This window comes from Plecotus auritus (assembly GCF_963455305.1).
Source record: "Plecotus auritus genome assembly, chromosome: 3".
Classification (NCBI taxonomy): domain Eukaryota; kingdom Metazoa; phylum Chordata; class Mammalia; order Chiroptera; family Vespertilionidae; genus Plecotus; species Plecotus auritus.
Genome location: NC_137772.1, coordinates 134777618 through 134803984, shown reverse-complemented (window position 1 = coordinate 134803984; position 26367 = coordinate 134777618). Strand labels below are relative to the sequence as shown.

Sequence of the window (26367 nt, the reverse complement as noted above, 5' to 3'; positions counted from 1 at the left end):
CTTTCTGATTCCAATGAATCTCCTCTCATTAATCCCCCTTCTTATAGTTTACAGTTGCCCTTCCTCAGTTACTCAAAAATTTTCTTTTACTTTCACAACACTAAGAGAGGAAGATCGGGGCGGGGGGGGGGGGGGGTAGAAATGTCCATTTCTCATCTCGAAGAAACATTTACTCAGCAACTTCTGCTTGGAAGATACTAAGGATACAGTGCACTGAGATCTGGTGTCCTACCCTTAGGGAGCTTAGAATCTAGTTAGGGACCAAGACATACATAGAAATGATCTTTAAAAATACAATATAAAGTATAAGTATCAAGTGAGTATGACTGATAAATACATATTATAGGATTTTGGAGGCGAAGAAGTTCAAAACATGTCACTCCAAAATATGCCACTTGGGTATGCTGATTACTTTGAGTTAAAAGCACAGGAGAAACAGCAAGTTCAAGAGGGGCGCTCTGACCCTCCTTTTGTTTCCTGAAAGTAGGAGATAAAACTCCCATGTGAAAGGTGCCCTCCCTGTAAGGAAGAAGACATTCTATCACCAGAAATGAGAAATCAAAGCCCAGAAATCTGTACAAACAAACCTTGTTAAAATCCTTATCTTCCTAGTCCAGCCTTGGGCAAACTACTGGCCGGAGGCTGTTCTATTCGGTTCTCTTGCTCTCCCCTCCGCTCCTTTACTTTGAATTTATATTAGTTCACACAAACACTCCATCCATGCTTTTGTTCCGGCCCTCCGGTCCAGTTTAAGAACCCATTGTGGCCCTGGAGTCAAAAAGTTTGCCCACCCCTGTTAGTCACTTCTTTACTACTGCTAACCCAAACCCCTCTGTCTTCTTAATTTACCACAAATTTATTGTTTGTCTAGAGCAGTGGTCGGCAAACTGCGGCTCTGTTGACTAATGAGTTTGCCGACCACTGACCTAGACTCTCGATTCCAATAATTACAGGCTGTTGTTGTTCCTTGTGATTAAGCCCCTATAGTAAAAGCTTTCTGCTCTGGTCACCTCTTCAGGTCTTCATTCTCCTGTGAAGGCTCCCGTGTACGTGTAAATTTTTTTTTTAACTTAGATGCTTTTCTCCTGTTTATCTGATTTATGTCAACTTAATTCGTAGGCCCAACCAGAGACCCCAAGAGGGTAGAGAATTTTTCTTCCTTTAGAGTTAATAGCAAAATTGAACTTTACAAAAAAAGGTACAGTTTAGATTTTAGGACAGTAAAGAAGAAATCAGGCTGTTGCGAAACTCAAGGGATTCACCATTTGGGGTGCTCTAATAAAAAATGCAAGGTAGGCCAAAACCGGTTTGGCTCAGTGGATAGAGCGTCGGCCTGCGGACTGAAGGGTCCCGGGTTCGATTCCGGTCAAGGGCATGTACCTTGGTTGCGGGCACATCCCCAGTGGGAGGTGTGCAGGAGGCAGCTGATCGATGTTTCTGTCTCATCGATGTTTCTAGCTCTCTATCCCTCTCCCTTCCTCTCTGTAAAAATATCAATAAAATATATTTAAAAAAAAAAAATGCAAGGTAGTTTTTTTTACCTGCAGCAAGAAAGGGAGGATTAGCCATTGCTTATATACACTATTTGGGAAGTTACAAGTTGATTTCAGTTGGCTACACTTATTATTGGGTTAGGTCCCTATCAGTCTCATCCTTTTTATAGATGGTCTGCAAAATACTGTGCTACATTTTAACATTTAGCAAGAACAGCATTTAGCAAGAGTAGCCTTTAGTAAGAATGGCCCAGACCTTAAGACTCTTGCCCTATCTAACAAGGTCAGGTAGGTAGAATGACTTGAAGACTGGTAAGGAAGAGAGAAAGCACATAGCAGGTTTAGAGGATAGTGAAGAAACCAGTTTGATGAGTGAGATCATAGCTTTTCTATAAAAAATATAAAAACGTGACAACGCAGAGTGCAGAGAGACTTTCAAGAGTACAAATTAAGAAATGTGAACTAAGTCAGTAGGAAAGAGTACTTCTGGAAATTTTTTTACATAGATACATACACACATTTCCTTAAAATACACACAGATTAGACTTGAAAAAATTACTCACATTACGTATGACAAAGGTAAAATAAAACATTTACTTTAGACAGAGACAGCACATGGAAAACACAAATTCTGACAATTCACTAGTCTTTCTGTTAAGATTTCATTCTTCTAAGCTTGAATTAGAACTTCCCATGACAAAATGCTGATATCTGATTACTCAGGGATTTTATTAAACAACATGAGTCATTCTTGATTTTTCTTCTTCTCTGCTTGTCTTGACCAACTCGAATATTTCATTACTTTAGCATCAGCAATTGGGGAAGAAAAGGAATAGAGGACTAAAATGAAGTCTATGGATTTGTGCAATACAGTAAGGACAGGATATAAAGAACATTAAATTTCAAATTCCAATTCCCATTTACTAATAGCTTGATTTCAAAGAAGTCATTGATTCTCAGTTTCTCAGATGTTCTCACATACTTGCTTACATACCTGAAAGGTTACTGTATTCAAAATAGCTTGAAAATGCTCTCAAAACTATTTACCAGGCAAATTACATCATTGAAGGTTAGCCCTGGCCAGTGTCACTCAGTTGGTTGGAGCATCATCGTCCCATACACTGAAGGTTGTGGGTTCAATTCCCGTTCAGGGCACATACCTAAGTTGCAGATTCGATCCCCTGTTAATGTTCCTCTCTCTCTCTCTCTCTCTCCCCCCCCCCCTAAAATCAGTAAGAATATCCCCGAGTGATGAGGATTTAAAAAATTATATCACTAAGGATTCAATGACTGAAGAGTGATGTTATTGGCTAAACGAAGGCTTAAAAACCACCTGTGGACAATCACTGTTTCAATTTCCTAATGCTCTATGTAACCCTAAGTTGGCATTACTCCATTATTTGAGAGAAAACTCCTTAATAGTCTGCACACGTCATCGGGTTACAAAAGAAAATAGTGAAAGGAAGGGAACACCTGACATACTCTGTCCTAAATAATCAAAGGGTAACTCAAATTCATTTGCAACTCTCTGGAGAATCCTGTATGACACAAATTTAAAGCATTCTAATCATTCTAAACAAAATGAGTGTGAAATCAAACCTTAATATAAAAGGTGACTATTAACTGTAACCACCCATGAATTTAGAGAATTCTGAATCCAGGTAACTGTAGGGTACTTTTAATTATATTCTAGTTGAAGATTAGACTTGTTTACGAAGATGTTGCTTGGTAACAGAAGCAATGCTTTAACAGCCTACTCAGTTTTAGATCTACTCAAATATTTTGTGCTCATAGTCTGAACACATTACAAACTATGTAAGAAATTATGAACAAGTTTCTTGTTATCCTAGACTTCTTTGAGATTTTACTTGAAATAGCTTCATCATTACAACTAATGACCAAAGTATTTTAAAGTACTTAGCAGTGGGCATTTTTAAGAGCTAAGTGCCCAATTATTATGGTCAAAAGCTGGGCACTAAGGATTTATCTATGTCCACTTAAGCCCAGCATTCATGACATATTTTTAGACGTATCTCTGTAACGGCAGCCAACAACACTTAAAATTGTCTTCAGGGTCAAGGAAAATGGTAGCATAGCATTTTCATCCCGAACTAAATTGGAGGTACTACATATTTAGCCAGTTACTAACTGGCTGCACAAGCACCACGCGGGAGTGCATCAAAAAGCTCCAGTTTCAGGTGCATTGCACTGCCTACAAAACCTCCTGCTTTGCTAACACCCGCTCTAATTGCATTACGAGAAAAAAATCATCCGAGGGCAAGTTTTGAACAGAAGAGAATGAGAATTCCAAAATATGGATAAGACAGCGTCCCCCTGAAATGAGGGTACGTACCAGACTCACACACAGCCTTGCAACGTGCGGACATGAAACTAACAGTGACCTGTGTTCCGGCCACGATCGCCACCGAGGGACCCCTCCAACAGCTCCAACCACCGGCACCCACTCAGCTCTTCTCGCCGGGGCATTGGGGCGAAGGGAGCCGGTCCCACGCGCGGGTGCGCGCCCAGCCCTCCACGCCTGGCGAGGTCCGGGAGGCCGCTGGCGGCGCGGGCTGACAAGGCGGAGCAGGACGACCCGGCTCCTCGGGCTCCAACCGCGGGGAAATGTGAGGGGTCCCGGGAGAACTCCCGGGGTGGAGACGCGGCCGCCGAGCACCGCCCCGCTCCTCCGCGGCGGGCTGGCCTTCTCAGAGATGCGGGGCCAGCTCTGCACGCCGTCCGGCGGGAATACCACCTCAGCCCGCCGCCCGGGCCCCTCCAGCCGTAAGGGTGGCCAGAGTCGCGGGACCCTGAGGCGCACGAAGCAGGAAGTCCCGCCCCTCGGTTACGTCACCGAAGCGGCAGCCCGAGGCCGTTAAAGGGAGGAGCGAGCGAGCCGGGGCGGGGCCGCCACCCTCTACGGCGGCGACGCAGCGCCGGAGCCACGCCCCGAGGCGGCCGCTGAGGGACGCCGAGGTACCCAGAGCCCCAGGGGACGGGAACCCGACAGGCCACCTGCTTCTCGGGCCAGCGTGAGACTCGGGGTTGAGCGGAAGCCGATGGTGTTTCCCCCTTTTCGCGTTTCTCCTTCCCTCTGCCCGCTCTCACCACACTTTGCTCGGAGGGCTCCGAGGTGGTACTGCCCCCATCCCGCCCGCCTCCGTGCCCACGGCAGCCCAGGGTGGGGAGGAGGCGCGGCTGGCCTTCGGGGACCGCGGGGCCAGCAGGACCACCCGTCCCTCCCCGGCCGCCTGCTCACATCCCACCGCGTACTTCCCTCCAGCCCGGGCCACTGGTTGGTCTTCAGGTTGTAACTAGACGTGGAAGAAGAGGGACTAGCTTTGGAGAACGTGATCGGATATGAGCCCACGAATGAATAAGGGAGGGTCAGCCTTTCAGAGCAGGTGATAGCAAAAGTAGGCCCCATCCCTCCCCCATGATAGTTCAGTGCCTCGATTTGGGTTTTGATTCTCACTACATTGTGAAGCACAGCTTATTTTTGCCCCCAACGTAAACATTTTTGGGCTCCCCATATATGATTAGAAAGGCAACTGACATATGACCGTTTTTTGTTGAAATGAACAAAGAGGAGCCATTAGACGTGACAGGGAATTGGGTACTGGGGTGTTCATCTGTGTCAGTGAACAGATTCTAGAATCCAGAAATAAACTGCTGTGTATGTATGAGTGTTTAATAATGATAATTCACATTTACTGAGCACCTACCAAATACTGGAGCACTTTTTCAGATTATCTTATTTGACTCTCTAGTGTCTCGATTTCACAGCGTTATCCAGAGCCATTACTGGTCAGTGTGGAAACCAGTCATTCTATCTCCAGAAGCCTCAGAGGTCATCAGTAAAAATGTACATTACAAATCATTGGTCAAGGGGAAAAGATGGTCAGTGGGACAGGCTTAACATCTACTTTCTCAAATAAGTACAGATGGATCAAGGAATTAAAGAATGAAACCATAGCCCTGGGCCTAGCCGGTTTGGCTCAGTGGATAGAGCGTCACCGGTGGACTGAAGGGTCCCAGGTTTGATTCAGGTCAAGGGCATATACCTCCCTTGCAGGTTCCCTGCCCTGGTGGGGGAGGCAGGGCATGCAGGAGGCAACCAGTCCATTTGTCTCTCTCACATGGATATTTCTGTCTCTCCCTCTCCCACTCTCTAAAAATATCCTCAGGTGAGGATTAACAACAACAACAAAAACTTGGTGTAGAGTTGAAAACCAATTTACCTAATTTACAACCTAATTTACCAAAATTTAACATAAGCATTAACCTTTGCCTCAACAAACTCATTTGCTCCAAGGAACAAAGCTAAAAGAAAACAGATTCAGTGTCGGAGCTGAACACTGAGCTACGGATGAGTGGCTTACTCAGACACAATGTTTGCTGTGAAAGAGAGGGCTAAGGGACTGCCTGGCTAAAGGAACCAGGTAGCCTTGATTTTCTGCCTCGTTAGGCTTTTATTGTAGCAGCAGTTTGAAATAAAGTTTATCTTTTAGATACAATCAGTAAGGTAAGTAATCTTGGGAGGACACATGTGTTTGTAGTTTTAAGCAAGGACATCCAAAAGATTAAGCATAAGGATTCCAGTAAACACTCGGGGGTCTGCACGTGCACAGGCTTGTCTGGAAAGATCAAGGAATAATTAGGGTCACCATCTTTGGCACTCCCCTAAGACAGAATTTCAATAAACAGGGCAGGTGGCCTTCCGCACACTTCCCTTTTCTCAGAATGTCCTCCTTACAAGCTTTCCAACCAAGTCTCATGTGCTCCCCAACAATTCAGCCCTAGCCAGTTTGGCTCCATGGATAGAGGCTCAGCCTGCTGACTGAAGGGTCACAGGCACTTGCCTGGGTTGCGGGCTCTATCTCCAGTAGGTGGGTGCAGAAGGCAACCAATCAATGGTTCTCTCTCATCACACTGATGTTTCTATCTCTTCCTCTCTGCAATCAATAAAAATATATTTAAAGAAAACAAAAACAGATTCACAAGGATGTTCCTCACTCCCTTTTTTTGATAGGTGCTTCTAGAAATAAGTGCCATCACTAAGACATTAAATTATGATGCATACATATAATGGTATATCTTTGAGCCATTAAAAACAATGATGTAAGTCTCTTTTTATATGGAAATGTATCCGTAGCATATATGTTGGTTATTTTTTCCAGAAACAAAGCAGAAGATAGATCAGTATGAACAGTATAATACCAACATGAGTGTGTTTGTGTGTGTGTGTGTGTGTGTGTGTGTGTGTATATATATATATATATATATATATATATATATATATATATATATATATATGTTTTTACATGTAAAAAAAAAGACCTGGAAGAATGTTGGCCAAAATGCAAATGACTTTTACCTTTTGAACTTTTCTATGTGAATTTTTAAATAATGAACATATCATTTTCCTAAAAACAAAGTTGTTTTATTTTTTAATTAAGGATATACCAGTGGAAGGGGCAGGCAGTTAACTATAGCCCTCACAGCTGGATAATTAATGTGAACTAATTGTATCTGAGATCTAAGTCTCAGCTTTTTAAGTGTCCAAAAGTGTGATTATATTAACTTACCTGGAGTTGAATGATCTAACTCATCACTTGGACATCATGACTCTAATTCCCCAAATTGGGCTGGGTATCCTTCCTATATGTTCTCTGTGTGTCTTTCATGATCATTGTCACACTGAATGGTAGTTCCCTTTTTCTGCACTAGACTGTTTGCTCCTACCATATATATGTATACACATACACACATATCTTTTTTTCTGTCATACATATTTCTTTTCCCCTAATTCATTGTTAGTCATCTACTTTATTTTTGTGTGCAAAAATTTTAGTTTTAATGTAGCCAAAATGCTAATAGAATTATACAGATATTAAAGGGATAGTTTCAACAACTTTATACCTATAAAATCAACAACTTGTCCAGTGAAATGGACAAATTTCTGAAAAATACAAAAGAAGGAAAAGAAAATCCAAATGGCCCAATATCTATTAAAGAAATTGAATTTGTAATAAAAAACTTCCCCACAAAGAAAACTTCAGGCCTGGATGGCTTTACCAGTAAATTTTATTAGACATTTAAAGAAGATAAAATACTAATCCTACACTATTTCAGAAAATAGAGCAGGTAGGAACACTTCTAAACACATGAGGCAACATAATCTACCTAAATAACCCACATGAATATAGACTTAAAAATTCTTAACATCCCAGTTGGTGTGGCTCAGTGGTTGAACATTAACCTATGAACCAGGAGGTCGAGGTTTGATTCCCGGTCAGGGCACATGCCTGGGTTGTGGTCTCAATACCCAGTGTGGGGGTTGCAGGAGGCAGTGGATCAATGATTCTCTTTCATCAATGAAGTTTCTATCTCTCCCTCTCCCTTCCTCTCTGAAATAAATAAAAATATATTTTAAAAGTTCTTAACAAAATATTGGCAAATTCAACCTTGCAATATAGAGGGAAAGCTACTATGGTGAAGAAAAATGGTTTAACGTTGAAAAGTTAGTGTAGTTCACCACATTAACAGAATGAAAGGGACAAACAAAATTATAGTTTCAATAGATGCAGAAAAAATCATTTGACAAAATTCAAAATCCATGTTAAAAACTCTCAAGCTAGAAATGGAAGAGAGCTTTCTCAATATAGCAATCATCTTTTTAAAAAAGTAATGATGAAATAGTAAACCTTTTCCCGCTAAGATTAAGAACAACATAAGGCAAGAATATCTGCTCTCACCATTACTATTCAAGGTTGCATTGAAGGTCCTAATCAATGCAATAAAACAAGAAGCATACAGATTGGAAAAACTTGGGCTTCCTGACTACAAAACTTACAACAAAACTATAGTAATTAATACAGTACTGTACTTCCAAAAACATAGATATACTATATAGAGAAGTGGAACAGAATTCAGAGGCCAGAAATAAACCTTTACATTTTTGGTCAATTGACTTTTGACAAAGATGCCAAGACAAATCAAAGGAGGAAAGAATAGTCTTTTTGATAAATGGTGCTGGAAAAATGATATCCACATGGAAAAGAATAAACTTGGATCCTTTCCTCACATTATATACAAAAGTTAAGATTAGTTAATGATCCAAATGTTAGAGCTAAAGCTATATTAAAAAAAAACATAGGAAAAAACATAGCCATAAATCTTCATGACATTGGATTAGGCAATGGTTTCTTAGATGTGACACCAAAAGCAAAAACAACCAAAGAAAAACACAAGTTGAACTTTATCAAAATTAAAAAATGTCATGCTTCAAAGAACACTATCAAGAAAGTGAAAAGACAACCTTCAGAATGGAAGAAAATATTTGAAATCTAATAAGGGACTTGTATTCAGGATATTATATAAAACCTCTTACAATTCAACAATCAAATGACAACCTAATTTAAAAATGGACAAGGTTGAATAGAGATTCCCCAAAGAAGATACTACATAAATGGCCAATAAGCACATGAGAAGATAATCGACATCATTTATCATTAGGGAAAGGCAAATCTATAATCACAGAGGTGGACAATAACACGTGTTAGTATGTGGAGAAATTGGAACTCTTATACCCAGTGGCAGGAATGAAAAATGGTGTTTTGGGAGTAGTTTGGCAGTTCCTCAAGAGGTTACACAGTTAACAAAGGACCCAGAAATTCCACTCCTAGGTACCGTGTTTCCCCGAAAATAAGACATCCTCCGAAAATAAGACCTACTTACAGGTTTCCTTCTGAGTGAAATATAAGGCATCCCCCGAAAATAAGGCCCAGGCTCTGTCTCAGAATGAAAATTAATTTACCGTAAACTGGTCGCTAGGGCCGCCCCGACTGGCGTCTAGCAACCAGTGACATTACGCGGAGTCCTGACATCACTGCTGTGTGGAGGCGGAGCGGAGGTCGGAGTGAGCGGTGAGCGTGGGGCGGGAGAGAGGAGGAGACTTTCCCAGATGCGTGTAGAACAGGAGGATTAGAGCGGACTGGACGCGGCGAAGGTGGTGAGTGCTGGTCTGTCTCTGGTGACACTACCTGATGCTCGCGGCCGCCTTCATGATGACTGAAGGTTCTCAGTCAGTGGCAGACCCTGCTCCAGCCCAGATCCAGGCCCCAGCAAGCCCAGTGACAGTCCCCAGGCAGGCCCCAGGGGGTAAATGTCTGATAAAAAGGTAGGGGGTATGTCTGGTGAAGGTGTTCAGTGGCACAGGGGTGGGGGGAGGGGGATCACTTAAAATGACACAGGAGGATCAGAGGGGGCAATCAAAATGACACAGGAGGATCAAAAGGGGTTACTAAAATGGTAATCCCCCCTCTGATTCTCCTGTGCCATTTTGATTCCCCCCTCTGATCCCCCCCATGTCATCTTGAGTGACCCCCCTCCCCCCACCTTGATACCCCAATTCCTTTTTTTTTTTACCCCTAGAAATGAGCGCAAAAAGTAAAAGCTACTCTGTGGAGTACAAGAAAGGAATCGTGGAAGACTCTTGGGGCCAAAATCTTACTGCTTTCGGCAAAGAGAAGATGTTGAGTATCCGATTGATCCAAAAATGGTGAGCAGAGTATGGTAACCTCATTGAACAAGTGGACAAGGGAAATGCTAAAAAGCGCAAGTGTGGATCAGGTCGGCAACCATTATTTTCCAAGCTGGAAGACCTGATCTGTGAATGGGTTGTTGACAGGAGAGCAAAGGCTTTGGTTGTGAATAGGGCTCAGATTCAAGAATTTGCCCTTGCAATGGCACCACAGTTTGACATAGCCCCGGAAGACTTCAAAGCATCACAACACTGGCTGGATAATTTCCTTCAGCGAAGTGAACTGTCTTTAAGAAGATCTACAACATTGTTTAGGTTGGAAGATACTCAAGTTATTAAGCAAGCACTTGCATTCAAGTCCTTTATTGATGATGCTGACTTCTCTAAATACAATCTTCCCAACATGATTGCTATGGATGAAACTGCAGTGTTTATGGGCCAATCTCAAACAACAATTGAACAGCGGGGTGCCTCCTTAGCGTACATTCCCTCCACTGCTTACGAAAGTGCACGTGTTTCCTGTATTTTGGCAATTCATCTGGATGGCACTAAAATCCCACCTTTAATCATTTCTAAGGGCAAGAAGGAAAAGATTGAACGTGTTTTGGGCATTTTTATTCTTGAAACTGAAAAAGCCTGGGCCACACAAGCAGTTATAAGGAAGTGGGTCGATTTAATGCTGCCTCTTGTTATGCGAGGGAGCCAAAGAGGTCTGCTAGTCTGGGATGCAGCCAGCACTCACCGCGCTAAAGACATGAAGACATTTCTTCACGAAAGAAAAATAGATCAGATAATGATTCCCACAGGAATGACGGCCTATCTCCAGACTCTTGATATTGCAATAAACAAGCCATTCAAAGACAATTTGCGCATGGAAATTAATGACTACATTGAAAATAGAATGGAGAGAAATCAGTGTGGAAACTTTGTGAAACCTAAACTGCAAGAAGTTGTGACTTGGGTGAAGAATTCATGGGAGAAAATCACTGACAGTTGCATTGCAAATGCACTGCGAGCAGGCTACCTTGACAAGAAGTACTCATTTAAAGACAGTGCTATTGCTAAGCATGAGAGATTTGGTCCACTGATTCTGAAAGAAATGGAGTCACAAGAAATTCACCAGGAAATTCAGGAATTGGATTGTTATGATGATGTTCCAGAAGATGATGACATGATTGTCATTGAATAAATGAGTAAATTCTTGATACTGTAGGATTCACAGTTTGTCTGGTTTGTGTTGACAACTACTGTACTACTGTACCGTATACAGGTAATAAATTTCCTTTATTTTCATTTAACAATAAATGTGTACCATATTCTTCTTCATGGAAAAATAAGACATCCCCTGAAAATAAGACCTAGCGTGTCTTTGGGGGCAAAAATTAATATAAGACACTGTCTTATTTTCGGGGAAACACGGTATATACCCAAGTGAATTGAATACATATTTTCACACAAAAATTCTACACAGCAACATTTTCATAATAACCAGAGGTAGAAATATCACAAATGCCTATCCTATATAATAAAAGCTTAATATGCAAATTGTTCCGTCGGGCAGTTGTTGGACCAGAGAGTTTGACTGCTCACTATGACGTGCACTGACCACCAGGAGGCGGCGCGGAACATGGCAGGCGGTGGCAATGCAGCACTGGCAGCAGGCGGTAGTGGAGCCACTGCCAACCCCAATGGGCCCTGCCAAGAGCAGGACTGCAGCAGGATGGTGGAGCAGGTAAGCGGGTGCTGCTAGGCCAAGGCAGGTATGAGCGGGGGCCTGATCGCCCTGTCAATCACCCCACAGACAGCAACAAGCGGTGGTGGCAGCGGGTGGGGGCCCGGCCCTGACTGATCACCCCGCAAGTGGGATGGTGGAACAGGTGAGAGGGCAGCACCAGGCCACGGCGGGGTGCCAGGCGGGGCTGCGAGGCTGGGGTCGCAAGCTGGGACCTGATCCCCTCAGGCCACTCTGAGGGATCCCACCTGTGCACGAATTTATGCACCGGGCCTCTAGACAATAAATAAATGAATAAAAAAATGTGGAATATCTATGCAATGGAATAGTATTCAGCCATAGAAAGGAATGAAGTACTGATTCATGCTATCACCTGGATGAACCTTGAACACATTATATGCTAAGTGAAAGCTACATATTGTGTGATTCAATTTATGCGAAATGTCCAGAATAGACAAATCCTAGGGAAAGAATTATTTTGGATGGTTTACAAAATAAGAGTAAATACCTACCCTTTTTATTCTAAAGAGACTTTTTAAAAAACCACGTACCTATCCTATCTAATAAAAGAGTAATATGCAAATTAACCATCACTCTGCTACACCCACAAGCCAAGTCCACAAGCCATGCCAACCAGCCAATCAGGAGCAGATATGCAAATAAACCCAACCAAGATGGCTACGGCCACAGAGAGCAGGAGGGAGGCTTGGGTTTCCCCGGCAATGGAGGAAGCCAAGCTTTCTGCCTGCCCTTGCCAGCCTAGGCCTCCACTCAAGGCTACAAAGTTTCAATGATAGAAGATACATAAACCCAAACAGAAATGGCAGCAGCCACGGAGCTGGAAAGAGCAGGAGGCTAGGGTTGCCCCCGGCGATGGAGGAAGCCAAGATTTCCGCACACCCTGGAAGGCCCAGGCCTCACTTAAGGCTACAAAGTTTCAATTAGAGAAGATACATAAATCCCAACAGAAATAGCTGCTGCCACAGAGTGAGCAGAAGGCTTGGCTCCACTCCAGGCTACAAAGTTTCAATTGTAGAAGATAAATAAATCCCAGATACCAGGGCCTCTGCTTGGGTCAACGGGGGGAATGGCCAGCCTGCAAACCACCACAGGCCCCTCGCCCAGGCTGCGCCAAACCCCAAGGGAAACCCCACCCCGATCCGGGACAACCGTCAGGGCAAACCAGCTGGCCCCCACCCATGCACCAGGCCTCTATCCTATCTAATAAAAGAGTAATATGCAGATTGACCATCACTCCAACAAACAAGATGGCTGCCCCCATGTGGTCAAAGATCCTGCCCCCACATGGACACAAGATGGCCACCACAAGATGGCCAGCAGGGGAGGGCAGTTGGGAGGAACCAGGCCTGCAAGGGAGGGCAGTTGGGGCGATCAAGCCTGCTGAGGAGGGCAGTTAGGTGTGACCGGGCTGGCAGAGGAGGGAAGTTGGGGGTGACTGGGTCTGCAGGGAAGGGCAGTTGGGGGGGGACCCAGGCCTGCAGGGGAGAGCATTTGGGGGGTACCAGGCCTGCAGGGGAGGGCAGTTAGGGGTGACCAGGCCTGCAGGGGAGGGCAGTTAGGGGTGACCAGGCCTGCAGGGGAAGGCAGTTAGGGGCAAACAGGCTGGCAGGAGAGTGGTTAGGGGGTGATAAGGCTGGCAGGCAGAAGCGGTTAGGGGCAATCAGAAAGGCAAGCAGGTGAGCAGTTGGGACCAGCAGTCCTGGATTGTGAGAGGGATGTCCGACTGCCCGTTTAGGCCCGATCCCAATGGGATCGGGCCTTAAACGGGCAGTCGGACATGAGGGGTCCCAGATTGGAGAGAGTGCAGGCTGGGCTGAGGGACACCCCCCCCCCCCGTGTACGAATTCCATGCACCGGGCCTCTAGTCTATAATAAAAGCATAATATGCTAATTAGACTAGACAACCAAATGACATTCCAGATGTCATTCCGGACATCCTTCTGGATGAAGCCGTGGCAGTGGGGGCTGAGGCAGAGACAGTTAGGGGCAATCAGACAGGTAGGCGAGCAGTTAGGGGTGATCCGGCAGGCAGGCAGAGTGGTTAGGGGAAATCAGGCAGGCAGGCGAGCAGGCAGGCAGGCAGAGAGGTTGGGGTGATCAGGCAGGCAGGCGGACATCCCCTGAGGGGTCCTGGATTGTGAGAGGGTGCAGGCTGGACTGAAGGACCCCCCGCCATGCAAGAATTTCATGCACCAGGTCTCTAGTCCATATATATAAAAGCCTAAGCTACCAGTTGCTATGACACACACTGACCACCAGGGGGCAAATGCTCAATGCAAAAGCTGCCCCCTGGTGGTCAGTGAGCTCCCACAGCCAATCTCCCATGGTCCCTCCCCCCCAGCTTGGCCCATCGGGACTGGGTGAGATTGCCCCAATCGGCCCCAATTGCCGGCCAGGCCAAGGGACCCCCACCTGTGCACGAATTCGTGCACCAGGCCTCTAGTGACTTTATAAAATTCATATGCCATAAATGACAAATGTTGGTGAGGATGTGGATAAAAGGGAACCCTTGTGCACTGTTAGTGGAAATGTAAATTGGTGCAACCACTGTGAAAAACAGTATAAAAGTTCCTCAAAAAATTAAAAATAGAACTACCTTAAGATCTAGCAATCCCACTTCTGGGTATATATTTATCCAAATAAAATGAAAACACTAATTCAAAAGGATACATGAACCACCCCCTCCCCAGCATGTTCATTGTGGGGTTATTTACAATAGCTAAGATATTGAAACAATGTAAGTGTCCATGAATGAAAAAAGAAAATGTGTGTGTCTGTGTGTCTACAGCCTTGAGAAAGAATGAAGTCTTGTCATTTGCAAAACATGAACCTGGAAGGCACTATGCTAAGTGAAATAAGTTAGAGAAAGAAAAATACCATATGATCTTATATCGCATATGTTATCTTCAACTTATATGTGGAATATTTTATTTTATTTTATTTTTATATGTTTTTATTTATTTTAAAGAGAAGAAGGGAGAAGGAGAGAGGGGCAGAAACATCTATGATGAGAGAGAATCATTGATTGGCTGCCTCCTTGCAAGCCTCTTACTGGGGATTGAGCCCGCAACCCAGGCATGTGCTCTGAGCCACACTGGCTGGGCTATATGTGAAATCTTTTTTAAAAACCAGCTCATAGATACAGAGAACAGATTGGTGGTTACCAGAGGGTTGGGGTTAAAGGGGAGTGGGCCAATGGGTGAAAAAAGTCAAAGGGTACAAACTTCCAGTTATAAAATAAGTCCTTGGGATGTAATGTATAGTATGGTGATTATAGTTAATAATACTATACTGCATGTTTGAATGTTGCTAAGAAAGTAAATCTTAAAAGTCCTCATCACACACAAAAAATGTTGTAATTATGTATGGTGACAAATGTTAACTAGACTTATTGTGATGATCATGTCAAAATACATACAAATATCGAATCATTATGTAGTACACATGAAACTAATAATGTTTTCTGTCAATTATACCTCATTTAAAATATTCATATACCAACATCTGACAGCTTTACTATGTCTGCCAATTTTTTCCCAAGCATTTATGTAATCAGGTTTGGCTACCTGCCACAGTGAAAGCCAAACTCATGAGACAAGTGCTGGTGCAAAAGGAAAGAGGTTTATTTAGGTGCCACAACCTAGGAGAATGATGGACTCCTGTCTCAAAGACCATCTCCCCCTTTCTGCTAATGCCTGCAGTTCTTATAGAGATAAGGGGAGGGATTTTTTTCCCTATCCAATTATTTTGCTAGCTTTTAGTATGCTCAGTCCCTATCCATTAATCTTTCTAGCCTTTAGCACTCTCAGTGTAAGAACCTCCCCCTGTGCCATCTTGGCCAATAGGGGAGATTCCCCAGCACTCCCTGACTTTCTACAGCAAGCATGTCAAACTCCCATCCAGTGGGCCCCATGCGGCCCACAATGAATATCTTTGCAGCCCAGCCAATATAACGGCATGTAAGAAACATTTTAATAAAAATTTCGTAACTTAATTTTTACAATATCCTGTTATACATAATTATTAACGAATTACAACATTCACTAATGACTGATTACTATAATCATGTTGCATTCATATCCCTTATATGTCTTACGTGTAGGCACACCATTTCTTTCCACTAACACTAGCAGCGAATATTTTAGCAACTGATTGCCACGTCATTAGACTTGGATTTACTTGTTTGGTGTGCACAAGAGGAAATATTTCGCTTTTGGAGATCAAGAAAAATAGGTTTATTTGCATTAAGCTTATTAATTTGTGCAGTTACTCAGTGTCTGGTAAGTTAATGTTCAAGAGAAAATATTGATTTTTATTAAAATGTTCTATTATTTTATGTTAATGATTACTCTTTTATTTTAGCCCTTTGTATTCAGCATGTCTCTATCAAAATAAACCAACATTTCTATGAAAATTGAAGTTTTTGGTTTTTTGCAGCCTACATAAACTTAAACCTTGTTTATTTGTCCCATGTTAGCCTTTGAGTTTGACACACTTATTGTACAGTATCACAGTCAGTGTGTGTGTGTGTGTGTGTGTGTGTGTGTGTGTGTGTGTGTGTGTGTAGGAGGGGAGTGTTAGGACCTGCCATCAGAAAGCCTGGAGATGCCAGAGCTCTCATCCCACCTCCCCAGCTGGCCAGCTGTGCCCACACCCACCCTGCTGCTGGCTACCTGTGCTCTGGACTGACTGTCTATTGTAACATTTATATATTGCAATATGTATTTTTATTATAAATTAACTTCATTTTATTCCTTATAATACAATTAGGGCATTATATTAATTTTTAATGATGTGTATAGGTAGGTTGCATGATATATGTGTTTCATTTGAGGATGTTAAGGGAGTGTTAAAATAAAATTATGAAAACTTATCATTATAATGGTCAGAGATGCTAATCTAAGACAGTCCATGGGGAAATGGAAGCTATAAAGAAAAAGAAGCCCTGGCAGCTGAAGGGGGTTTCAGTAGTAACCAAAGTGGAGACCACCCATAAGGATTTTCACTTTCCTGAAAGAAAGGCATTACTAATCTATTCTCGAGTCCTCCTAGACATTTTCTTGTTCACCATTTGGGATTTTCTGTCTAGTTACATTGATTTTCCTCAACCAGCAGCATGCTTATTATTAGCACTCAAGGAACTTGTCAGAGAACTTCATTTTCAATAGACCACTGTCCAGTACCAGATAAGAACATAACTGAGACCTGTTTAAGAAAGATAATCTAAGCCAGTGGTCGGCAAACTCATTAGTCAACAGAGCCAAATATCAACAGTACAACGATTGAAATTTCTTTTGAGAGCCGAAAACTGACTTCTGCTCATGGGCCACGAAGTTTCAATCACACTGTACATGAGCGCCCTCACGTGGTATTTTGTGGAAGAGCCACACTCAAGGGGCCAAAGAGCCACATGTGGCTCGCGAGCCATATGTGGCTCGCGAGCCGCAGTTTGCCGACCACTGACCTAAGCCAGTGGCTGTACTTTGGAATCAGAGGAATTTAAAAAAATACTGATACCTGCTCAGCCAGTGTGGTTCAGTGATTGAGCACCAACCCATGAACCAAGAGGTCACCAGTTCAATTCTAGGTCAGTGCACATGACTGGGTTCGGGGCTCAATCACCAGTAGGTGACATGCAGGAGGCAGCTGATCGATGTTTCTCTCTCATTCATGATTCTATCTTTCCATCCCTCTCTCTCTAAAATCAATAAAATAATTTTTAAAATAATGATATCTGGTTCCCACCTTCAAAGATTCTAACTTAATAAGAGTAAGCAAAAAAAAAAAAAAAAAAAAGAGTAAGCAGGCATTGGAGTTACCCAGGTGACCAGGTGACTGTAATGTGCAACTAAGGCTAAGAACCATTGCTCTCAGAATGAAGCAGTGGTTCTCAAACATTAGAGGGAATTAGAACCACTGAGAGGGTTGTAAGACACAAATTGCTGTTCTTCACCCTCAGAGTTTCTGATGCAGAAGGTCTGGAGTGGGGCCCAATAATTTGTATGTTTGAAAGAGTTCCCAGGTGATGCTGATGCTGCTGGTCTGTTCACACTTAGAGAACACAGAACACTCTGCTGCACACCCTAACAACAGTGGTGGTGCAAAGGAAAAGCACTTGTGCAATTGAGTTCCTGAATTTGTCACCTTTTTAGTGAATATTATTTTTACTTGAAAGAAAGCTGACACACAATGGATATTTAGACTTGGGTATTTGGGAGATATTTTTTCAAAGGTAAAATAGCTGGACACTTTAAGGAAAATAACTGACAATATTTGTTGCCCCTAACAAACTGAGCTTTCAAATGAAAACTAGAAATTTGGAAAACTTGGATATACCACCATGAGTTTGACCACATGCAAATACTTAAAGATTTCTGGGGTAATACTGGTAGTGATATTGATGAATATGACTTTTGGATATTGTATAATGAAATGTGTTAACATTTGGAAAATCTGCATAGCTCAGTGAAGCAGTATTTTTTCAGATAAACAGTGCATAATGTTACAGTGCATAATGACTGATTTTAATGTAACAGAATATGATATGGTTTCAAATTTCACATTGTAACTAGCCTTTAAAAAAATACTAAGAATATCCAGCCCTGGCCAGTGTTCACAGTGGTTAGAGCGTGGGCCCTCGCATGGAGCGGGTCACAATTTTGATTCTGGTCAAGGGTGCAAGCCTGGATTGCAGGTTCAATCCCCAGCGCTGGTTGGGACATGTGTGGCAGGCAACCAATCAATGTGTCTCTCTCCCATGGATGCTTCTCTCTCTTTCCTCCTCCCTTCTTCCCTTCTATTCTCTCTAAAAAGCAATGGAAAAAAATATCCTTAGATGAGGATTAACAAACAAAAAGAATATCCAGTTACCTGAAAATTTTACTGAAATATCCCCACTCCATTTTCAACTAAATATTTCTGGGGCCAGGTTTTCTTCATAATTAAACCAAAGCAACAACATACCACAGCAGGCTGAGTGCAGAATCAGATATGAGAATCCACTTGAATTCTATTAAACTGGACACTGAAGAGATTTGAAAAAATAGTGAAATAATGTTACTCTTCTAAATATTTTTGTTTTGGCAAATATTTAATTTTCATAAAGTTTTATTTAGATTAACATGCAGTAATTTCAGGGTTCTGGTCAAGAAGGCTGAGTAGGAGGGGCACTGTTCTCACCTTCTCCCATGACCACATCAAAATTACAACTGAAAGACAAACACCATATGATTTCACTTATATGTGAAATCTAAAGAACAAAATAAATTAACAAACAAAACTGAAACAGACTCATAGATACAGAGAACAAACTGGTGGTTGCCAGAGGGAAGGGTGGTTGGAGGACTCAGTGAAAGAGGTGAAGGGATTAAGAGGGACAAATTTGGAATTTACAAAATGGTCACCGGGATGTAAAGTACAGCATAGGGAATATAGTCAATAATATAATAATACTATGTATGGTGTCAGATAGGCACTACATTTATTGGCTTGATCACTTTGTAAGTTATTTGAATGTCTAATCACTATGCTGTACACCTGAAAGTAATATAATATTGTATGTCAACTGTAATTGAAAAATAAATTATTTTTTTAAGTACAACTAAATTATAGAACAGTCAACCTGGATAACCATCTGAAGACAAGCTCAACAGAAGTCCTATAAGTAAGGATATAAAGAAGAAGCCATATTGAGCCTGGTAAGCAGGGTGGAGATGCAACATGGGCTGGTTCTGCACCCACATGCAGCGGGTTGAGAATCCAAAGGGATTTCTTGGATGCAAAGTTTCCCTGAAGAATGAGGGAATTTCAGTCCCATGCTGGACTCCCCAGCCCAGAACCAGTGCCAGGAAAAGGAGCCCACATAACATCTGGCTGCGAAAAGCAGCAGGGATGCAGTCTATCTGGGTGAGGCAGAGGCTGCTGGAAACACACAAACTCTCACTTGCAGGCTGGCACCGTGGGCTCTGACAAATGAACAGTGGCTGGGGTGGTGGAGGTGCCAGAGACATACAGGAAGACACTGAGTGGCTTCAGAGCCAGGGCTGGAGGTTTGGCACCACTGTCACTGTGTTGAGCCTTCCTCCCACACAGCCAGCAGGTGGAGCCATCTTTCTGGTGTTGAGTCTGCCCCAGGCCCAGTGCTGGTGAAGCAGGCCTTGTTTACATGGCCCCACCCATGAGATCTAGGCCCAGCACAGGCAGCAACCAACTGCAGATCACTACATAAATATTTTACAGGTATTTCTTAAAATATGTATACAAATTTTATGTACTTTTGTGAATGTAAAATACTTCATGATTTTTTAAAGATTGTAATCACATAAGTTGACTCTTGGTCTAGTAGAAAGAGCAGAGTTTTGAAAATAAAAGACTCAGCCCTGAGATCCAAGATGGCTGCCAACAGGACCGCAGGCTGCAAGAGAGTGTGTGAGTGAGAGAATGAAAGGAGAGTCTGTAGACATGCAGGGAGTGTCTGTATTTGTGAGTGAGGGACAGCTATATTCCAAGGGACTGTTGAGGACTGGTGGGCCAGCCCCCCACCCCCAACCAGGCAGCCTCTACTACCGCTGAAATCTCTCCCAGAGTGGCCAGCTCTACCACAGAGACCATGCCATCTTGAAGGGGGAACCAGCTGTGATTGGGAGACCAACTGTGATCAGAAGCCCATCCTTACCTTCAACCAGGGAGACCTCGGATACCTCCCGGGACCCTACAACCACAACACCCAGGGACCACCTACCTCAGCTGTGAACCCATGAACACTGGAACTCCAGCCTCTGCAACCACAGGCGCCTGATAGGTCTGGTCAGGGGGAGACAAAGCAGCGCATAAAATATGGACAGGCCCTGCGCCTTCTCACAGAGCAGACAGAAGGAACAGCTGAATCAAACAGCACCCACCTGGAACTGGCAAATTAAACACAGCTGGTGAGGCAATCCATGGACAGAAAGGTCAGATATTGCCTAGAGAAAGGTGAAGTCTGGGATCCTGGCTGGAGGGAGAAACATGCACAGCAGGAACTAGAGTCTCAGAGGAAGATTGTGCCCCACAAAATCTGTGGCTGTTGGGGTCAGTGTAGCCCTCGAATGTGGAAGGGGATCCACAGGGCTGCTGGCAGAAGGGGACTCTAGATATTAACCCACAGCTGTACTGGGCCCAGAAAGGCAGCCTGAAGTTCTGTACTGGCTGCACAGAGACAGGGAAAATGACTGGCACGGAGGCGCACACAGAGCCAGGGGAAAAGTCACACACAGTGACAGGGTAGAGGCCTTTAGCCCCATATATTAAGACAGAAACACTGCCACCCAGGGGTTGTATCAAAAACTTACTCTTGTGTGTAAATACAACTAAAGGCACGCTGAGAACCAAAGAGAGCAGAGAGATCCCATCTGCTTGAAAACAGGTTTGTGGCTTATGACACAGAGGAGCAGTGGATCGCAGGGAACTTCAATACTGTGCTGACTACCTCAAAGGAAACAGATGTGTCAAGCAGAATAGTAGAGGAAGTACACAACCTTCACTACTTCACATTTTAATTTTTTATCTTTTACTTAAAAAACGAATTTTCTTTCCTCTCACTTGATTTTACCTTATTTATTATTATATTTTTATTTTTAACTATTACTATTAATACTATTATTTTACCCCTTTTTAAAGTTTTATTTTGTTATTTTTTCTTTATTTTATTTTATTTTGAGATTAGTGTTCTACATTCTATTTTTATTTTCCCTTTAGCATTATTTTACTCTATCTCACTTTTTCCTTTATACCAACACTCACTTCCTCACTTTCCCTCTTTTTGTCCTGTTTCTCTTACCCTGATCATGCTTTACTTTGTCTCTATCCTTTCTTTTTACTCCCTGTTAAAAATTGATCTTATTCATATATCTAATTTCCTCTCCCCTGCTCCAAGCCCACATATACTCTCTCTTCTCTTTCTTCACTATTCAAAAAATTTGTTTTTGCCTATTTCTTTCTGTCTGTCTTGTTGTTGTTTGTTTGATTGTTCGTTAGTTTTTGTGTGTGTGTTTCCTTTTCTTTCTTTCTTTTCTTTTTCTTTTTGCTTCAGTTTTCCTCTCCTCACTTGTTCTCTTCTTCTAATAGCTTAACTAATTCCAATCACCAACTCAGGCCTATCTACTCTCTATTCTCCTTTTCCATTAGTAAATGGATAGATAGATAGATAGATAGATAGATAGATAGATAGATAGATAGATTAAAGCAGTGGTCGGCAAACTCATTAGTCAACAGAGCCAAATATCAACAGTACAACCATTGAAATTTCTTTTGAGAGCCAAATTTTTTAAACTTAAACTTCTTCTAACGCCACTTCTTCAAAATATACTCGACTAGGCTGTGGTATTTTGTGGAAGAGCCACACTCAAGGGGCCAAAGAGCTGCATGTGGCTCGCGAGCCACAGTTTGCCGACCACAGGATTAAAGAAAGGGGAAATTTTTATTTTTTTTTATTAGTTTTTTTAAAAAATATATTTTATTGATATTTTACAGAGAGGAAGGGAGAGGGATAGAGAGCTAGAAACATCGATGAGAGAGAAACATTGATCAGCTGCCTCCTGCACACTTCCTACTGGGGATGTGCCCGCAACCAAGGTACATACCCTTGACCGGAATCGAACCCGGGACCCTTCAGTCCGCAGGCCGATGCTCTATCCACTGAGCCAAACCGGTTTCAGCAAAATTTTATATATATACACACACATACATATATATATAAATTTTATTTTATATATTTTTTTTCTTTTTTTGTATTTTTTTGGTCAATTTTTTATTAAAAAAACCTATAATTTAGTAGGGAGGGGAGCTTTTTTAAAATTTAATAAATATTTATTGTTCAGATTATTACAGTTGTTCCTCTTTTTTCCCCCCATAGCTCCCTCCACGCGGTACCTACCCCACCCTCTGCCCTTACCGCCCCCCTCAATGTCCTCATCCATACATGTACGACCTTTGTCCAGTCTCTTCCTGCACCCCCCACACTCCTTTCCCCCAGGAATTGTCAGTCCACTCCCTTTCTATGCCCCAGATTCTATTATATTCACCAGTTTATTCTGTTCATCAGATTTTTTTTATTCACTTGATTTTTAGATTCCTTATTAATAGATATGTATTTGTTGTTCATAATTTTTATCTTTAGATTTTTCTTCTTCCTCCTCTTCTTAAAGAATACCTTTCAACATTTCATTTAATACTGGTTTGGTGGTGATGAACTCCTTTAGCTTTTTCTTATCTGTGAAGCTCTTTATCTGCCCTTCAATTCCAAATGATAGCTTTGCTGGGTAGAGTAATCTTGGTTGTAGGTTCTTATTATTCATCACTTTGAATATTTCTTGCCACTCCCTTCTGGCCTGCATAGTTTCTGTTGAGAAATCAGCTGACAGTCGTATGGGTGCTCCCTTGTAGGTAACTAACTGTTTTTCTCTTGCTGCTTTTAATATACTCTCTTTGTCTTTTGCTCTTGGCATTTTAATTATGATGTGTCTTGGTGTGGTCCTCTTTGGATTCCTTTTGTTTGGGGTTCTCTGCGCTTCCTGGACTTGTAAGTCTATTTCTTTGACCAGGTGGGGGAAGTTTTCTGTCATTATTTCTTCAAATAGGTTTTCAGTATCTTGCCCTCTCTCTTCTTCTGGCACCCCCATAATTCTGATGTTGGTATGCTTGAAGTTGTCCCAGAGGCTCCTTACACTATCTTCATATTTTTGGATTCTTTTTTCTTTTCCGGTTGAGTGTTTTTTGCTTCTTTGTATTTCAAATCTTTGGCTTGATTCTTGCGATCCTCTAGTCTGCTGTTGGATCTCTGTATAATATTTTTTATTTCAGTCAGTTTATGCTTAATTTCTAGTTGGTCCTTTTTCATATCCTTGAGGGTCTCGCTAAATTTATAGGCCTTTTCTAGAAAATTCTTGAAAAACCTTATAACCATGGTTTTGAACTCTATATCCAGTCGTTTGCTTTCCTCCATTTCTTTCATTTATGACCTGTTTCTTTGTCTTCGCATTTTAGCTGCTTCCCTGAGTTGATAGAGTGCCTTTGTGTACTAGGTGTCCTCTAGGGCACAGTGGCTCCACCTCCCCAGTTACCTGAGGTGGACACTCTTGGTGCACCCTTTTGTGGGCTGTGTGCACAGTCTTGTTGTAGTTAAGCCTTGATTGTTGTTGGTATCACTGGGAGGAATTGACCTCCAGGCCAATTGGTGTGAGGATCAGCTGTGTCTATGCTGGGAGAACTACTGTGCTGGAGGCACCTTTATGGGAGGAGACTTGCAAAAGCCTCTGTGCTCAGCTTGGATGGGGCGGAGTCTCAGGGCAGAGCAGACAGCATTGGTTTCCCGTCAGCTCTGCTCTAATAGGCCCCTGTGTCTCAGTGTCCCATGGTAATCGCTGAAAGCACCTCTGAGAGAAAGCCGCCCTTGAGTTCCGCCCGCTGCCAGACAGTCCAGTTTCTCCCCGAATGAGTCTGGGTCGCCAGAGTCTTGCCCAGAACTGGAGTTCAGTGCATTCGGGAGCTTTTGTCTCCCTCCCGCTTGAGAAAGCCAGCCGCACACTCAGTGCACTCAGTTGCCAGTCCTCTCTGCGTGCACGTCTCAGTACCTCTGCCTCCTGCAGCTCCTCTGAGTCTCAGTGTGCTTTTCTCTTTCCTTCTAGTTGTAGAATTTCCAATCAGCCAGCCTTCCTGTGGTTCTGGTTGATGTCCGTTTTATCTTTTGGTTATAGTTTTGAAATTGTTGTGCGAGGCAGCAGTTTAGGTGTTTACCTATCCTACCATCTTGGTTTCTCCTGTATTTTGTTTTTTTACTTTTCTTTTTACACTCTACATCCTCTGTACTGAATGGTGGCTATTTACCCATTAATTTAATTCCTTTATCTTACCTTCTGGAAATAAGCTCTACCTCCTCAGATTCACCTGGGTGTCCATTGTCTGGAGGTTTGTTGTTTGCATTTTTTGGATTAGTTGTTGTTTTATTGGACATTTCTCCCCATATACATATATTTTGTCCACTTTTTTGTTCTTCTCTTTCTTTTCTTACATTTTTTCCTTTTCTCAATATCATTTTGCATTATTTTTTACTCCCTAATTCTATTTTCTCTGCTGGTCAACTTTATTTGGGGGTATTAGTATTGTGAATATATTTGTGTTTGGTGCCCTGTGTGTTGTGTCTTGTTGTGTTGTATTTTGTGCCTTTAAGTCAATGCAGGAGAGAGAGAGCTACATAACCAGAAGCCCTGAGAGGGGTGATCATGGGGAGATAAAGAAACAGCCCGCATATGAAAGAAAAGAAGACATCACCAGAAAAGGAAGTAAATGAAATGGAAACAAGCAACCTTCCAGAGAAAGAATTCGGAGAAATGGTCATAAGTTGGTTGAAAAGAATGGAAGACAAATTCAGCAATATGTGTAAGAACCAAGAGAAAATGAAGAAGAACCAAGAATAAATGAAAAATGACATCACTGCTATAAAGAACTCAATAGAAATCATCAACAGTAGACGAGAAGAAGTTGAGGACTGCATCAGTGAGCTAGAAGACAAGGTATGAAAAAATACCCAAGCAGAACAGCATCTTAAAAAAAAATTAAAAAACAGGAGGGAGCCTAAGAGAACTTTAGGACAATATGAAACAAAACAACATCTGCATAATAGGGGAAGCAGAAGGAGAGGAAACTGAGCAAAGAATAGACAACCCATTTGAAGAAATACTGATAGAAAACTTCCCTGATATCGGGAAGAAAAAACTCACACAAGTCCAAGAAGCTCACAAATCCCAAACAAGATGGACCCAAAAAGATCAACACCAAGACACATTATAATTAAATTGGCAAACACCAAAACAATGTAAGAATCTTAAAAGCCAGAGAGAGACAGTAAGTTACCTACAAAGGATCTCCCATCAGACTATCAACTGATTTCTCAACAGAAACACATCAGGCCAGAATGGAATGGAATGAAATATAAATGCAAAGCAAGGGTCTAAATCCAAGAATACTGTACCCAACAAGGCTATCAATCAAAATTGAGGGGGAAATCAGGAGCTTCACAGACAAAAAAGGACTAAGGGAGTTTATTACCACCAAACCAACAATGCAAGAAATGCTAAAGGGTCTGCTGTAAAAAGAAGAAATAGGAAGGGAAGAAGGAACATAGATATAAAGAATAAAAATGGTGACAAACAAGTACCTATCAATAATAACCTTAAATGTAAATGGATTAAATGCCCCAATCAAAAGACATAGGGTAGCTGAGTGGATAAGAAAACTTGACCCATATATCTGCTGTCTACAGGAAACCCACCTCAGAACAAATGACTGACACAGACTGATGGTGAAGGGATGGAAAAAGGTTTTTCAGGTAAATGGAAATGAAAAAAAGAAAGCTGGGGTAGCAATACTTATATCTGAAAAATTAGACCTCAAAGTAAAGGCCATAACAAGAGATAAGGAAGGCCACTTCATAATACTAAAGGCATTAATTCAACAAGAAGATATAACTCTGGTAAACATATATGCACCCAATACAGGAGCACCCAAATACATAAAAAAAACATCTGGAGGATATCAAGGGA

At 42.3% G+C, this 26367-nt stretch overlaps 1 protein-coding gene across 4 annotated transcripts in view; it reads right to left on the bottom strand.

Moving 5' to 3' along the window:
- Positions 1-4356, bottom strand: part of CEP83 (centrosomal protein 83) — a gene marked incomplete at its 3' end in the record, with an annotated part of 146748 nt that extends 142392 nt beyond the window's left edge. For all 4 annotated transcript variants that reach the window (XR_013960100.1, XM_080659724.1, XM_080659727.1 and 1 more), the window contains exon 1: positions 3847-4356. The remainder of the gene's footprint in view (positions 1-3846) is intronic.
- Positions 4357-26367: the final 22011 nt, after the last annotated feature.